This window comes from Diadema antillarum, unplaced genomic scaffold, assembly GCF_040938485.1.
Source record: "Diadema antillarum isolate AM-2024a unplaced genomic scaffold, OU_Dant_1.0 scf00000169, whole genome shotgun sequence".
Lineage (NCBI taxonomy): Eukaryota > Metazoa > Echinodermata > Echinoidea > Diadematoida > Diadematidae > Diadema > Diadema antillarum.
In genome coordinates this window covers 772,562-786,264 of record NW_027271058.1, presented here as the reverse complement: position 1 = coordinate 786,264, position 13,703 = coordinate 772,562, and the positions used below count along the sequence as shown (strand labels likewise).

Genomic DNA, 13,703 nt, shown 5'->3' with positions numbered 1-13,703 from the left:
AACATTCAATATAAATGATCAACAATAGGGTACAAAACTTAAAAATAAAGACACAATGTGAAAGTGCCTAGCAAAATAATTTCTTCGGTGATCCGACAGTTCATCACCTGTCGTTCCTACTCAAGGTATATCTCACTCTACATTGCTCCCAGCTAGGGTCCTGGAGAGATATGAAAACAGTCACGTAGTGACACGTGGGTCATTGTGAATTTCATGTTTCTTTTCTGCCATCACTATTTTCTTCGTTTACAACGTCGACGCACTCTGCAAATGCATTGCTGCCAAGTCAATTTATTAGCATTCACTTTAACACACCTCTACCCAAACGAACAGAAACTAATTAGGATAATCAAGAGTTACACAAACGCACCCAGGTAAACCAGGTTCAGCCACTTGATACAATGAGGATGAATACGATATTAAACAATCCATTAAACGTCAGATCGGTTGAGAAGTCGGTATAGCAAACAGAGCAATCGGCAAACAAAGCGCTGTATAAGTGTTACTTGTATAGGCCTAGATAACAGAGAAAATGCTGCAAGATCCCCTGTTGAGACCATTATTATATCTTTACTCTTTGTTCCCTTTCTATCATGATTGGTGATTTTGGACGCAAACGCACTCGGGTAAACCAGGTTCAGCCGCTTGATATAATGAGGATGAATAGGATTAAACAATCCATGACTGAAAGACAGTTTCAGACCATCTGTGCAGATCGGTTTACAAGTCGGTATAGCAGACAATCGATCGGCAAACTGAAATACAGTATAAACTCTTACGAAATATTTGTAGGCCTATAGATAACAGAGAAAAATGTTGCAAGATCCCTTGTTAAGACAATTATTTTGTCTTTACTCTTTGTTCCTTGTCTATTCTCGATGATTTTGGACGGTTTGGCTGAACAGGAGCAGTGAAAGACGAACAGCCATGGAGTTAAAGTCAATTGTGATAGAAACCCTGTAGCACGAAGAACTGGCCGTGTTCGATCTCCGAGGGAGGGCGCTTCTCTGAAAAGTAAGCAAGATTCAAGATTCAAGATTCAACTTTATTTTCACTTCCATCAAATAAACAAAGAAATTGTATACATTGCATATATGTACAGGATATTTGTAATACTTGCAGAACATAATTTGACAAGGTACATATGAAAATGAGAAGTAGATGCAATTACATCTTTGTTAATATATACATAAAGCGTATAATACAAGTCAACTAAGCAAGCAATCTTACGTTCAAGTTCAAGTTAATGAAAATATTGGGGAAGACATGCATGACAATGATAAAGTAAATTACAGATGATTTTGTCGAATAATCAATCTAAGTAAATATACAATCATGTCGTATGATGTGAGCTGTTAGCTCTTAATGTGTATCGTCAATAAACATTGTGAAAATATTTAGTTGCGAGAAATTAGAGAAACAAGAATACCTCTGCTACACATGTACTACACCCTTGAAGCAATACCTTAGAACAGCAGCAACAACACCACCAACTACAACCACTTAGGCCTACACATCATTACTGCAGTTGCGCCTTCTACTAACTATGCTGGACAACAACAACAAAATTGTTACAACTACAACGAACGACAACTACTGCTGCTGCTGCTACTACTACTACTACTACATTGTACTACTCCTACTACTACTGCCACTACTACTACTACTAGGCCTACTGCTACTACTACTACTACTACTACTACAATTACTACAACTACTAGTACTACTACTACTGGCACGTCTGCTACTACATCTACTACTATCAATACTACTACTACTACTACTATACTACTACTACTACTACTACTACTACTACTATACTACTACTACTACTACTACTACTACTACTACTACTACTACTGGCACGTCTGCTACTACAACTCGTACAACTGCTTCTTCTTTTATTGCCACAATAGATGTTTTCATCAATATGACTATTTTATGTGCAAAATAAGTAGGAGATAAGTCGCTGTTACGCCACAGCTAAAGCAGAAAAAGCTAGAAAATTGGCCAATAAGAGAGAGAAAAGGGGGGGGGGTATGGAGAGAGAAATGTCGAACGCCGTAAGAAAGCAGCAAATTAGTTCGACAAGTGCTGACGCAGCGAACAAAAATCCACATACACATCACGTGACTCAGGTTTCTCTATACTGCTATAGGGTGATGCTCGTTATTCCGAAGCTTCGTTAATCGGAGACTCACGAAGTCCATATATGTAGTTGTTCGTTAATCCGAAGAGCAGTGACATAATGATTTTATTATGAAGGTTCGTTGTTCCGAAGGTTAGTTAACCCGAAAATGAAAAACAAAAACAAGAAATGAAAACAAAATAAAACAAGAACAAACAAAGGTGTATACTAATAACCTTTTGGAATTACAAGCCTAAAAAAATGTTGCCTTTGGCGTAACGAACCTTATTTCATTTTCGGATTTCATTAACGGGTCAACGCACCTTCAGAATAACGAATCTTCGTTCATTTTCGGATTGACGAACCTTAAGAATGACAAACCTTCCCCCCCCCCCCCCCATTTTCTGCCGAGTGAACCTTCGGAATTAGAATCTTATTTCATTTTCGGATTAACGAACCTTTGGAATAAAGAACCTTTTCATTTTCGGATTAATGCACCTTCCGAAGTGCGAACTGTGTTATGCTGTGATATCATAACTTGCTGCTGTGGACGCTCAAAAAGTAGGGGACAAGCAGTGAATTCTGTATTGCCTTACCTGTCTCATTCTTCAAACGGTATAAATGATGCGATAAAGAAAAAAAGATTTTCATTACTGACGACAATAATCACAATTGTCATCCTACGATATGGTGTGCCGTGCGGTATAAATCAAAACGTCATCATATTTATAGATACTAATTATCAAGGCTTGGGCCTGTTCAGAGTTCTTGATAAAGTTTAGGTCGTTTGCTGGATGTAGCCTATCACTCGATATTGATATAAGATTATTTCATGTTTTGAAATCAACGAAGTCTTACAAAATTGGTATAGCCGTCGTAATGATAATAATATTGACCTGTCATTTCCTTTCGCTCTAACTCATCAGGGAGGTCACCTCCCTGAACTCATATACCTTATTGACCAACGTATGTATAGAGAAAGTACCAGTTTTTGTCTGGCTATCCTTATACGACGCACTCGCACAGCACACGTATTATAAACACGTATACACAGGCTCACACACTCACTCACACACACACACTTACACACACACACACACACACACACATTACAAACATACAAAAACAACAATTTTACGCTCCTTTTGTATGGACTCACTTTCGATGTGCTCGTCTTCAGGCCGAATTTTGTTATCCACACTCCCTCTCTGCCACCACCATCGCTTGTGTACGGCTTTCAGCCCCCTGAATAATAATGTCAAAACGTAGCCATGGTAACAGCGAAGTGAAGATAGAGCTGATGTATCTACTGCTAGTTCAACGAAGATAATGTCAATCACCACGACCTTGTATCCTTATTAAGAAGTATATGGCAGACGATCATCACACGTCTTCACCTCATACAGATTTTCCCTGTTCAGAGGTGTAATACAGCACTTGATATCCCCGCGGAGGTTATATACATGTATTTCCCAAGGAGATTATATTTTGGCATTGTCTCAAGGGAAAATACAATTCCAAAGGGACTGTCAAGTGTTACATTACAACGATGCAGACAAGGCAATATCTTTTATATATTTCATATTATATGAATGCACATCATTTCATTGTAACCCCGTCGGCAGATAATGTTAGAATCATAATATTACCCGACGTGACGTCACAGCAGACAATATAAAAATTTCTATCCTCGCTTGATTAGTCGAGTGATTGCATCATGACCATGTCCCCAAACAGTATTATCTTATATAGACCATTATAAAGGCACTATACTATTGTTGCGTGCTTTCTTCTGATTGGTGAATATCGCTCTTTGAAGCGCTAAAACGCATCGAAAATAATTATGCATTCCCAACGTGGTCTTCAAAACCGACACAGTTCAATTTAGGGTCGTGACAGGATCGGACCACCAAGCATAAAGATTCACGTGATGATGTGATGTGATCAATTTTAGCAAGAAATAAACAAAACCTATTACGGGAAATCTATGATCATAAGCACAGGAGGTATACCAAATCGCAGTGCTGTTAAATTACTCACAATGTAACGATGGCTACAGTCAGGATAGCCAGAGGTACGGCAACAAGCAAAGAGATACCGATGATCCACCCCGTGCTCAGCCCGGTCGGGGCTACCTCTCTCTCTGGCTCGACCTCTCCCAGGGTGACTTCTCCCACTGTGGCGTTGATGGCGTCCTCGATCAGGTGCAGGTTGTCCTTGATGATTTCGTACAGGACTGACTGGGGGAGGAACTCACTCTCACCTGAGTATGACGTCATGAAGTGATGAGTGAATAATACATTGATGTGGTTATAATTACCAGTGAGTATGACAATTTAGAAGATTTGCAAATTTAACTAGAAATTGTCAAGTCTTTTTCCTGTTGATATTCTACATACATAATAACAGCAGCAAAAAGAGAACAAAAAGAGAATAGTAAACAAGGGGATATACTACAAATGCAAAATATTAACGCACATAAATATTAATCCTAAGCGAAAAATAAGAGAAAAAATAAAGATAAGAGTATACTGTCTCGTTTAGATATAACGAGTTACATTACCCCCCCCCCCCCCCCAAAAAAAAAAAAAAAAAAAAAAAAAAAGCCACCAATATATTTCACATTGCTCAGTGAGAAAAATAGGGACAAATTAAAGATACATTTCACAAACCGAGAACTATATTGGCATTTACAGGTGGCGCGCACATTATTTTGATTAACATAAATTCGCCAAAAGATACGAATGACATTGAGCGTTTAAAATTCTAAATCACTTGACATTTATATTTGTTTATGTGGCGTCGCCAACAGCACCCTACCGTTGGCCGTTGTCGGATTAACGCTAAGGTCATCGATGCCGCGTCGTCGCCGACGTCGCTGGCCGGATGTCGAACCCCCCTCCGCACACAGCTGGTTGTCAGGCGGTGGTTTGACATAGGCTGCCACCACGAAACTGCCACCCTGCTCCGATGGCTGAGGGTAGCCGCTCACTATGGAGACGTCCGATGTCGTCACGTAGTCCAGTGTTAGCGGACTGGGATCAGATGAGGTGTGATAATGAGCAGACGATATAAAGGGAAAACAAGGAAAGAAATGTACAGTGCTTCAGAGAAAAATTCATTTTCCATGTTGATCAAAGGTGTTGAGCAGAAATATCTTGATCCGAAGAATTAATAATCAAATAACTTTGTACTTGTCAAGTACCTTTTCACTCACTCTTAACGTTACATCATGGATGGCTTCACAACACATAAGAAAAGTAATACCATCATTATATGCTGGGTAGAGGTGAACTAGACAGGTCCATCTACACCGGAATATTTCTTCCAAATTAAAGACAGGTAATCTCCTAAAAGAATGAGAGAACAGCAAGCGGGTGAACTACAAGGCCAGTCATGCAGAAACAATCGTGCCAAGCAAGGCGATTATTGGAGCCATAATTATATGGGACCTCTATTTAATGTTCTACCCGATGCGATGTAAATGAAAATAAAATCAGTGATGAACAATGATACGAGCGGCTGAGGTGTGCAGGGGAGGATCGGGGGTAAGTGGCTTAACCCCCCCCCCCCCGCCCCATTTACTTTCTTTGTTTTGTTTGGGGTTCAGGGGGTTTAATCCTCCCCGCCCCTCAATTTGGGATGTCTTTTTTTTTTAAGGGGGGGGGGGGGAGAGAACTGGCAGCAAATATGTGAAGACTTTTCAATATCATTTTTTTTTCTTGTCGTGACCTATCGTCATTGGGTCAAATCCCCCCCCCCCCGCCCCTTTAGCAACTAAAAAGCTGGATCCGCCCCTGGTGTGTCTCCTAAATATTCGAAAATGGATCGGGAAGTAGTTTCTGCACCAGGTGGAAGAAAGAATTACATCAGAGAGGTAGGAGAGAGTATCTTCATACACCGATTTTATTGTTTCTGCAAGAAACAAGGACACAATAAAGATTCAAACGCATGTATTTGTGTGCGTGTACGGGTTTGGGCGGGTGCCGGTGTACTGGTGTGGAGGTGAAAGTGTTTGTGTGTGTGTATGTGTTTGCGTGTTGGTGTGTGTGTAAGTGAGGTCTTTTCTCATTATCATAATTTTCTATCTCTCCCGGATTTGATTGTTTCTTTTTTTTTTGTTCCATATTTGTTTCATTGGCTTGTGTACTATCCTTTTTTTCATGTACGCTTCTTATGAACTTATACTTATCTTGTGTTTTATGTTTCCTCTTTGTTACCGTGTTTGTAACTTTGTGTTTTTTACTCAAATTGTATTTTGTCCGTGATACAGGGCCCCTTGGCAGAGCAGTTCCGAGTGAGCTGAAAGGGCTACCCTGCTAAAAGAAAACTGAATAAAGCTTAAAAAAAGAAAACTGAATAAAACAAACTTTACCGACGAGCTGTCAAACCTTTAGAGAGAACAAATGACACTGTTAAGGGTAATAATAATCGACGGAATCACATATAGATTATAATTACGTCAACTCCCATGGAACCTGTCGGGTCGTGGACAAAATCCTGATTGACATTTTAGCTTTCTCGCAATGGCGGTTACGGTCCTCAAACAAAAAAAAAGTAAAATTACCAATTGAGAGTTTATTATCTATTATTGTCATTACTAATTCCGCTTTTCAAAGTTAGTCAAAAGAAAATAGAATTGTGTATATAGTGGCAAAGAATAAAACAAAAGATAACTTAATTACAAAGAAACAAAAGAAAAGGATACATCGTATGCAAGCGTGAATGTTATGAAACATTCATGGTCGTGTATAGTCATTTGCATGTGTTTATGCCTTCGCGCAAACTATATACATGTAGATCATCCTAGATATTTCGAACGAGGTGAAGCAAAACAGAAAGAAGTTTGGGGCAGCCGAGGACGTGGGTTTGACCACAAGGCGGGTAAACAGACTATCATTATAGCCTCGCAATAAATACCTCACAGTTTCTGATACATCCAGGGATATATTCTTAATACGCACATAATCCATACGAATTTCTATGAGGAATTACTGCTCTGCATCACTCATGCTGCACCGACAAAGGACTAGCGCTAATTCATCGATGCTGAAAAAAAAAAAACCCGAATAATTATCTAGTGATTTTTTTTTAATGCTACAAGAGCTTTCTTTGCCGAAAGAGGACAGTGACAAATATATTAATATTGATTTACAGAGATTACGCCTCGAGAATGTCATAAAAGATGTCTGAAGCTTTTAGTTTCGAATTCTACACGATGAAAGTTAAAGATATATCACACAAGGGTCATCCACAAATGTAATGAAGACAGAACCGACATTGCATGAGATAAAAGCAAATCTTTAAAGAAACTTTATATCATATTTCAAAAATTTCTATTTAACTGAAAGCCACATAACTCGTCACAGAAGTATCAACTATATACCTTCGTAAGCTTTAGATAGGTTGAATAACAACCAGAACTGAATAACTTTACACCTGACGGGATTAACTGTTACCAAAATGTGCAGTGAAAAGTGGATTTGTCTGCACATTTTGGAAAATCTGCATAATTATTTTCGTAACTGAACTAAAAATCCTCGGATGGGCTTGATAGTTGATACGGTCAATGAGTTAAAGGGACTGTACAGTACTGGTTGAGCTAAGGGATTCATGTTTTGAACACTAAGTAAGATAATGAGAAATCTCTTATGAAATTTGAAAGCGCATGTAATTTTAAGAAGGATTCAACGTTTATTTGATGAAAATTGGTTTTGAAATGGCTGAGATATCAAAAAAAGTGATAATGATTAAAGACGACAGGCCACAACTTTATTAAGATCTCTTTGTTTCACCTTGTTTTTGGATATCTCAGCCATTTCAAAACCGATTTTCATCAAATAAACTTTTGATACCCTTTAGAATTGCATGCTCTTTGACATCTCATAGAGTGGTTTCTGAATATCTCGCAAAACGCTAAAAGCTATAAATCATCACCTCGACCAGAACTGTACAGTCCCTTTAAGGCGATATGATCCTGCAGTAAATAAAGGCTAGACACTTTTTTTTAGCTCACATTGCGATCGTTTTTCGTTAGGGGCCCCATATAGGGCCCCAAAATGGGAGTGAAAGTTTGAGAGGTGGGGCCGAGGGGGAAACACATTTTCATCTTCTTCTTCTTCTTCAGATGCCAGTGGTCGAATTTCAATCAAGCTTGGTGGGGATCATCCTTAGGGGTAATAAGGTTGTTCCTGTTGGGCATATGGACCCTACGGGGAGCCCTCCCCCTCCCCCCCCCCCCCCAAAAAAAAAAAACAAAAAAAAAAAAAAAACAAAAAAAGACAAAAAAAAAAAAAAACAAATAGGTAGAAATTTGTGCTCCATCCCAAAAAGCATTACGCGCAAGATATGTTGTATATACGTGGATATCTTTACAGCTGAAGAATATTTTTTTTAAAAGGGAATACCTACGGTATCCCACTTGGAGACGGGGGGGGGGGGGGGGAGGGGGCAAGGGGGAAACACATTCTCATCTTCTTCAGAACCATGCAGTGGGCGGATTTCAGACAGTCAAAATTGGTGAGGATTATTCTTAGGGGGTAGGGTCCCAAAGTTGTAAGTAAGTGTGGGTCAAGTGCATTGATAGGAGATTTAGCATTCCATACAAGAGCAATAGTTAGGTGATAAACCCATTATTGTTCCAGCAGGCAGGACTAGTGTTCAGTGCTAGAAATTTTGTGAAGGGGCGGGGGCATTTGTTTGGCATAGATATGTCAATGTGGAGTCCCTGTGCTGCTAGGTCAATTTATTATGCACTTGGTCATGGGTGGCGATACAGTTTTAATTTGTCTTTGTGATGATTATGATGGAGGAGCAGAAAGTTACCAAAATGTGCAATTACCAAGATGTGCAGTAACATGCAAAATGTGCAATTTACCACAATGTACCGTAACACTTAAAACGTAACAAAATGTAAAAATACGTAAAAATACTTTGAAAACAACTTCAATTCTTATGAATACGTGCCACTGGCAATGTACAATGTAGGTGTTACAAAAACATTTCCCACTTTTGATGCTAAATATAGGCCTAGTTCAAAAACTATATATCAGGTGTAGTTGAATAGTGTACAATTTAGTTGGAGGTGATTTGAATATGAAAACGTGTATCAGTTTCATGAAAGCCATGATAATTTCAAAGTTAGGTTCTAGATTTTGGTCAAATTTTAACCCTCTGTAGAAAACCTGAGCTTTACGCATCAACCAATGGTGCGTATGTGAGTATACTAACAATGACCCTGAACAATGGACATTGATACCACATGTTCAGAGCTCTGCTCCAACGCACATCCATGAATGCTTTATCAATAGTATTCATGATGGATTGCCCTGGGCACTGCTAGTCTGAATTCATGGCAAAGGGTGTGAAATGCACGCACATGGAAAAAAAAAAGTAAGCACATGTTTCCAATGCTTCCACACATCACATTTAAGAATTAATAAAGACTAGCTGTGAAAACGGAGTTCCTCATGATATTAGATGGAGCATTAAAATCCTGGTCATTGTCCAGGATTATTGTCTGGGTATCAACCACACACTCCCATACACACCAATTGACTTCTGTGCAAAGCTTAAGTTTTGTACAGAAGGTTGAAAACAGAGCAAAATCTGAAACCTATCTGCAAAATCAATGTGTAATTTAATGAAACTGAAGCATGCTTTCACTTCAAAATTGCCTCCAACAAAATTGTACACTATTCAGCTATTGTTCATATCAATTACAGTGTTATTCTGATATGCATTTTATGAACAATTAGGGATCAAAAGTGGGAAATGTTTTTTGTAACACCTAGTATATACATCGTATACAGTGTATAACAGGGGCGAATCCAGGAATTCCGTAAAGAGGGGGCGCGTTTACAAAATTAAAGGGGGGGGGCGCACGCAAACCTCCCCCATTTTTTTCTTTTTATTTCTTTTGTTTCAACAAAAAATAAAGGGGGGGGGGGCGTGCGCCGGTTGCGGTCCTCCCTGGATCCGCCACTGGTGTATTATGTAAATGTACATGATATAGGAATCAATAAATCAAATTAAAACAAAAATCTCTCAGGTTACTCTAAACGAACCCCCTTTAAAAAAAGCTGGTGACGTCCCTGTTGAAAGACAGATTAGCTAAAGATTTGATGAAGCGATCGATGTACATCAACTTGACAGTGATGATATAGGATGAAAAGATTATTCGCCCCTATATGAGGCCCTCTGGGTGGTGATGGATCGTCCCCGGATGGATTGCTATCCGCTCGAACCGTTACGGGGAGATTTATCCCGTCTTCTTTAATAGCCGAATTAACCTCTTTTTACTTGCTATGCCATGAATCATACTCTCTAAAAAGATCGAGTTGAAATATTCACTCTTGAAGGAGTGAATACAAAAGAAAAAGAAAAAGAAAAAGAGAGAGTGAATTTAGAGTGAAATTGGATCGAATTTTGAGTGAAAATGTCCATTTTCACTCGTTTAAGAGTCATAATATGACCTCAGGGATCACTCCAAAATCTTCGAGTGATCCCTGAGGTCACTCCAAAATGAGTGAAAATGAAAATTTTCACTCAAAATTCATTCAGCTTTCGCTCTAAATTCACTCTTTTTTTTTTGTATTTACTCCTTCAGGAGTGAATATTTTCAGAGAGAGAGAAAACGCAAATAATTTCATACCGTAGCACATTCCGTTCCTCCATTTTTCCTGAGTTCGTTCCTCATTGATGTCTTTAGAAAAGCCTAAATCTCTATTGTTTCTTCTGCGTTTCATCTTACTCTACATCCCCCCCCCCCCCCCTCCCGTGCCCCCGAAAATTATGCGTCCGTATAGCTGTCTCTTCGTCAAAAATCAATGTGATATTAAGCTTTAGAATGAAACGACTTGCAAGTAGGCTATAGTGACTGTACCCGACAACAACAAAAAACCACCGCTACTCATGTTGGGGAACCTGCTGTGACTTCAAAAACTTTGGAATCCACCATGAAACCCAGGACAAATCACAATGTCGGAGGAAGAAGGTGACGACGAGAGGCACCCATTGCTTTCCAAGTTGCACTTTGCGGATGCTAAACACTCTGGGGAGAATGGAAAACGGTTGGTTCCCAACGACATATCAACGTCAGGACTCGATGTACATGATGCGCCGACAGGGGAACGGAGCACCGCCAGATGCCCGGCCGGAACTTCCCGGGAGGTTAGCCACGGGCGACCGTTGGATCACACAGTAGGGGGCTGTTTCAATATTTCGTGTTATACCTGTAAATTGGGCTCTTAGTGGAAATATGCACCAAAATCACAGGATGGACCTAATATAAAAGTAGCTTATTTCCAATCTCTCACGTGAATTTGACACCAAATCGGTTGTAGGAAAGCCACAATGAGTTATAAATCTTTTATCTCTGCACCTACTGTTGACACCTTCCGGAAGGCTGCCCTACCAATTATCAGAAGGTTGCAGCCTCCCGTAGGGTCCAAAATGCTGTAAGCCTGGCAGCCTGATTTTTACTTGCACGCACATGACATTTTATTGTAAATAGTTACACCTGCATAATAGCACTTCAAGCACCGTCGGCCAACGTCGTCATCGCACAGCCCATCCCAGTTTAGCTTCGACGAGCTGCTTATACAGGGATTATTATTTCAAGATTCAAGATCTCTCAAACAATTAAGATCAAAGCTTCCACAGGTTTTTGACCAATTTTGTTGTCTTGTTTGAAGTAATGAACTGCACCAACCGCTGCTGCTGGGCTGCCTATAGACGTGCATTCCCTCATATGCATACAGTTGCAGGACTTTAAAATCTCATTTCAGAGAAACAAGATTTAAAAGTATCGATATTGATTGCAGATTTAATTTCTGCTGGCAGTGCTCAGTGTGTTCCAGATTGGGATTGTCCTTATAAAACTTTACTGGGTATTGAAAGTGAGTGATGATTGCATCTGTTTTGTCTCTTTTTTGAACTTCCAACCAAAATTATTTGTGTATCTGCCTTTCCTTTTGTGGAGAACATTTTTTTTTAGTCAGTTCATAGATCTGCATAAATCAGTTTTGTTAAAAAGATTACTCTCAATGTTGTTTCTATCATCTGTGTGCTCATTTTCTGCTTGCCAGTTGAAACTTGTCTGTAATGAGCCTTTGCTGGCTAGTGTGCCTAGAAAATGGGCAATGCAATGCAATTAAGAAACAGAGCAGATTGGAGGGTTTAGCCAGTCCTTAGACTTAGAGGGACCATGCATCATGAAAGTACAATGATGGTCTTGGAATGGAAAGGAAAAGCAAAGAAGATTGTAAGTTCCACAAGCAAACCTTTACTGGTACTCGAAATAAAGACTCAGACTGTGCTCATCAACATATTGTAATTCATGAATAGAAAACTCCCGATTTCCTTAAAATGTTGACCTTAAAGTGATATGCTAACTCCATATTTAAGTTGATTGCATTTAGATGAAATATAATTTGTCATTATTTATGTCCAACCTTAAATTCAACTTTTTAAACAATTTTTGTTTGAAATGATCTCTTTTTCAGAAAAGTTCAATTCAATGGAATAGATTTTCATGTAAAGTGCGTAAGATGCCCCTTCAAATGGACCTTGATTGTGCAAACCCAGAATTTAAAGGGAACCCAAACCCCAAAAAAGCAATGTGGATTGAGTGAAAGCAGCAACTTAGTAGAACACATCAGTGAAAGTTTGAGGAAAATCGGACAATTGATGCAAAAGTTATGAATTTTTAAAGTTTTAATGTTGGAACTGCTGGATGAGGAGACTACTAGAGGTATGACAACAATATTAAGAAAATATAAAGAAAATTCCACAAAAATTTACTTTTCCAGCATAATGAAAGAGCACTTGACTAACTGCTTTCAGAAAACAGGGGGAATGATTGCTACCCATAGCATAATATCAGTATCAAGTTGATGGAATGTGTAATTTTCATGAAAAATGAATTTTTGTGGAATTCTCTGTACATTTTCTTTATATTGTTGTCCACTCATATGTCATAACCTCTAGTAGTCTCCTCATCAAGCCGTTCAACACCAAAACTTTAAAAATGCTTAACTTTTGCATCAATTGTCCGATTTTCATCAAACTTTCACTGATGAGTTCTACTAATGTTGCTGCTTTCACTCAATCCACATTTCCCTCTGGGCTTGGGTTCCCTTTAATGTCTTACACTCAGTCTTTCATCCCTCTGTTTTCCTGTCCTCTGGAAAGTATGATGCATCAGGCTGAAATCATAATGTAAGTGAATCCAGCGTAATTCATACTATCATACCGAATACCCTTCCATAATTGCTGAGATCATTCTAAAAGTAAACAAACAAACAAGCAACATTGTACTGTCTTTGCATGACTAAATGCATCACCTGATGTAGTGCTGTGAGTTCACATTTTCACACGATTGTATTGTGCTGATCAAAGTTCACATACTCATTATGCATAGTAAATATGTGTCATGCATTTAAGATTCTTCAAATAGGAACTCACTGTGAAACCAACTTTGTTCAATGACATTTTATAACAGCTTTGTTTTTATTGTACTGTCACAGATCTTAGCATGACCATTGCAAAGTTTGATGAGTTGTGTTTTTAAAAA

The 13,703-nt window shown here is 38.9% G+C and overlaps 1 long non-coding RNA gene across 1 annotated transcript; it reads right to left on the bottom strand.

Moving 5' to 3' along the window:
* Nucleotides 1-648: 648 nt before the first annotated feature.
* LOC139722671 (uncharacterized) lies at nucleotides 649-5,025 on the bottom strand. Its single transcript, XR_011710297.1, has 4 exons — nucleotides 4,949-5,025; nucleotides 4,169-4,391; nucleotides 3,288-3,373; nucleotides 649-1,007 (listed from the first exon to the last, which is right to left on the bottom strand). It is a non-coding gene; the product is annotated as an uncharacterized lncRNA (long non-coding RNA).
* Between the last annotated feature and the right edge of the window lie 8,678 nt (nucleotides 5,026-13,703).